The following is a 4,077-nucleotide window of genomic DNA, read 5'->3' as shown; positions in this document are numbered from 1 at the left end:
CACGTGTCACCCTCCCATTGGCTGCCCCGTGATTTTTTTTTTCTTCCTCGTGGGTTCATAATCTCGTTCGTAATCTCGTCTCACTTTAAGAGCCTATGAAACCCTTGCTACATAAGCTTGGTATGTAATCAAGTAACTTACGTATGTAAGACTTTTAACTTAATATTTTACGTAGATAAGTCGAGTCCTACGACTCGTTACTTGGCGTCCAACTCCTTCCGACTTCTCTTGACCCTTTTTCCAACCTTCCCTACCACGGGGTGTCACATTCTCCCTTCTTAGAGTTGTTCAATAGGGTCGTAACTTAAGTAGCTCATATACTAGCTTCTAAGTAACTTAAGGGACCTTCCGAGTTCAAAAATGTGGGGTGTAACATCCTTTCCCCCTTTAGAACATTCGTCCCCGAATGTTAAATGCAATTTCCTTTAAGACTTTATAGGGGTTCCTTTCCTTTATGCTATCACATACATTCCCATCTATATTGTTAATATACGAGTTCTCAAGAGTTAGAGTTACCTGTAGATATCGGTTACATGTGCGAATACTTGTATTTCATGTTCTTTTCAGTTTCCCGATCATCCTCTTTCTGGTTTTGGTTTTTCCACCGTAACATGACGGAAGGTACGTCTTTATTCTTCAATTTTTCAGTTCGCCGATCTAGGATGGCGGTAGGTTTTTCCTCACCGGATTCCATCTCCTGGACCTCACCTATGGCATATACCCTGGGTGTCTCATCAGTATCTTTGTGAAGCATTCTTATCTGATGGACTGGGCGTATTGTTTCCAAATGAGGTGGTAAGCTGAACTTACCAGGCATATTGCCCACCTTATGAGTAACTTGATACCGTTTAACATATTTTGGGTCAATTTCCTTTTCTAGGTGACCCTATGATGAACATCCAATCATCAACTTGAACTATGTATGTCGATGTCGATTATCTGTATATCATTCTTGCCGACTCTGGGCTTTTAGTCAATAGCTTGCTTAATCATGTCGGGGCCATTGGAATACTGGAGTAGTAATTATTATTGTAGGCAACTTGATAAGTGAGGGATAATCATTCCGGCTACCTTCGAAGTTAGTCTCCCGGCTTGTGACATATCTTCTAGCGTCTAATAGTGCGCTCAGTCTGTTTAGTAGCTCAAGGGAGAAATACGGTACTAAGACCTGTCTGTGCTCCTGATCTCTTCTTGGACTGATCTCAAGGCGTTAATTATAATTGAAGTCCCTTTATATGGGATATTAGATGAGGAAACCTCACGGAACCTTACTACTTCCTTGTCATATAACTTCACCTAGTTCTAGCGGCACAGGTGGTCTTGCTTGGAAGCAAATGAGCTGATTCGTTAGCCTACTCACAATAACCATTCCGGCTTGTGACATATCTTCTAGCGTCTAATAGTGCGCTCAGTCTGTTTAGTAGCTCAAGGGAGAAATACGGTACTAAGACGTGTATGTGCTCCTGATCTCTTCTTGGACTTATCTCAAGGCGTTAATTATAATTGAAGTCCCTTTATATGGGATATTAGATGAGGAAACCTCACGGAACCTTACTACTTCCTTGTCATATAACTTCACCTAGTTCTAGCGGCACAGGTGGTCTTGCTTGGAAGCAAATGAGCTGATTCGTTAGCCTACTCACAATAACCCATATAGCACCCTACTCCTACAGAGTACAAAATAGGTTCATAATGACGTTGATAATTTGGGAACCTATAGCCTCATATAGTCCTTCTCGACTCTTTTCAGAACTTTAACTGGCATTCGATCTTTTGGGTCCTGCTTTTTTTCCCTCAGAGTTGGCTACCAAGTGGTGTCGAAATTCCCTCGCCCACTGGCCCATATAGCCATTCTGCGGTTTCCCTCTCATTAACTAGCTCTATGTTGATGAGTTGTGGCATTCGAGTGCGTCGTCAATTAGAAATTAGCTAATCCTTCTTGTTTTGCTTAAGCCCTTGTTACAATTTCCTTAACGTATCTTATAATACTCTGGGTACATAATCTCATATCGTTTCTCCATCACTAGTTCAGATTCTTCCATCTCACGTGATCACACCAGCACTAACGCATTAAGTTCCATCAGAATATTGAAGTTAAGCGTGTTGGGGCGAGAGTAATATCGGGATGGGTGACCTCCATGGGAAGTCTTCGTGTCGCGTTTCATTGTAACCTTTTCCATGAGGTGCGGGCACTCAACTTAGCTCCAGATTTACCTCAGCACTGTCTCGCGAGTCTTTTTGTTTTGCCCTGTCCTTTCGTCTGTTATCTTGCATCTAGTATCGGCGTAGACCTTTAGCTCCACGATCCTTTATTCACTTTGTGTTCGCCTTATTTTCTACCACATGAGGCTTTCTATTCCTTTTTCTTTGGTTATTTATCTATCGCAACATCATTTGCGACTAACTCTATAACCAACATTTTGGCTTTTGGTCTAGCATACTGTCGTTATCCTTTGTAGTGTCTCTTGAATTATTCGATATCCTTTCATTGGTACATTCTTCTGTTTTTATACGCAGCCGCCTTCTAGTGTTATGTTGTTCAAGGTCTCGTCACAAACTTCTTAACGCTACCTTATGTAGCATTCCGGCTTCCATCCAATTATTGGTAACTTCTGGACCTTTCCAACTTGGTTTAGCAAGATATCTTATCGAAGTTTAGACGTCTATCTCAGATTTATTGCTATATCAATTGCCTCCTCCTACCTTTGCCATTTTCTAATTAACTTCCCCCCTTTAGGGGGTACCCGCACTTTCCTTTGTTTGTACTTTGTTCTACGTCTCTATGTCCAGTCTAAACTTTTGTCCAATTCCTTTCACCAATCTATTTGGTACCGCATCATGTCTTCGTTTATCTGCATGTTTATAATCTGACTATCCACGTACGGAGCCTTGATTAAATTACGAAGCAACGAGAACCTTTCCATATCTAACGTGATGTCTTATCTACTAATCAGTACTTGAACAATGTGACCCAGGGAACAACTCGTCCAAGGCCACCTTCTACTTTTTCTTTTTCCAAGAATTACTTAGAACCTGTAGTTGTTCCAATCCCAATTAGGTAGTGCTAGTATTCCGACAATAACTATTCCAGGTTTTCTCGAAGTAGTGGTTTTGTCCCAACCTATATCCTTTGCTTCTTGGGGCGAATAGAAGTTACGTCATTTGTTCCTTAAGTTTTCCATCCTCATCCCTTAAGGATTCCACTATTTTTGGGGCGACGTTGCGTACACGCGTCATTTCTTTGTATCTTAAGACCCATGCTCTTACTCCGTTCTCAATGCAGGCCTTTAACTTAGGCAACGCGTACGAAGTGCGTCTTACTAGTGGTTCCAATTTATCCCTGCATACTCGTATCACACTGTTCAGTTCATACTTACATATCCCCTTTTTAATTCGTATTCGCATTCAGTTCCTCACATCTCTTTGTGGTGCTTCTGTTCGAAGCTCCTTCCCCAATTAGTCGGTGGAGAACTATAAACGGTTATCATAAATCATTTCCCAATCATTATTGGAAGAAATCAAAACCTCTTAAACATCACAGTAATAGATATGTGTATCGGGGCCTAGTTTTTGATACTGTCCCAGTGGGGCTCTGTTATATGATATTGTCTTGTTTATGATTCAATGTGACCTCAGCTAATAGATATGTGTACGGGGGGTCCAGGTCGGATCCCAGTCGCGGCCTACGGGGTTGGGTCGTGACAGAAGTGGTATCAGAGCGGTTCGTCCTCGGAGTGTCTGCAGACCGTGTCTAGTAGAGTCTTGTTTATCGGTGTGTTGCGCGCCACATCTATAAACAGGAAGCTACAGGGCACTTAAGATGTTACCTTCCTTTGGTATCTAAGATCGTGCGATAGAGCTATGTCGTTAGGATGATCTCTTCTTACTAAGCTATTATGTGTATGGTAATGTCCCTGAAAAGGAAATTGTTCTAATGTACTTTCTCATAGATGTGTACAGATCAGGGCGAAGGATGGAACAACCAGCTCCAGACAGCGGAGGGGGAGTTGGAAAGACCCCCAGGGAACTCTCGGGGCTGAGATCTTCGGCTGTAGGACCGAGCAGAAAGAGTCCGAG

General features: G+C 42.2%; 1 pseudogene; it reads left to right on the top strand.

Moving 5' to 3' along the window:
* Positions 1 to 2,043: 2,043 nt before the first annotated feature.
* LOC129897996 (5S ribosomal RNA) lies at positions 2,044 to 2,163 on the top strand (annotated as a pseudogene).
* The last annotated feature ends 1,914 nt before the right edge of the window (positions 2,164 to 4,077 follow it).

This window comes from Solanum dulcamara, chromosome 7 (genome assembly GCF_947179165.1).
Source record: "Solanum dulcamara chromosome 7, daSolDulc1.2, whole genome shotgun sequence".
Lineage (NCBI taxonomy): Eukaryota > Viridiplantae > Streptophyta > Magnoliopsida > Solanales > Solanaceae > Solanum > Solanum dulcamara.
The sequence above is the reverse complement of the archived record's forward strand: the minus strand, read 5'-3'. Positions and strand labels throughout refer to the sequence as shown.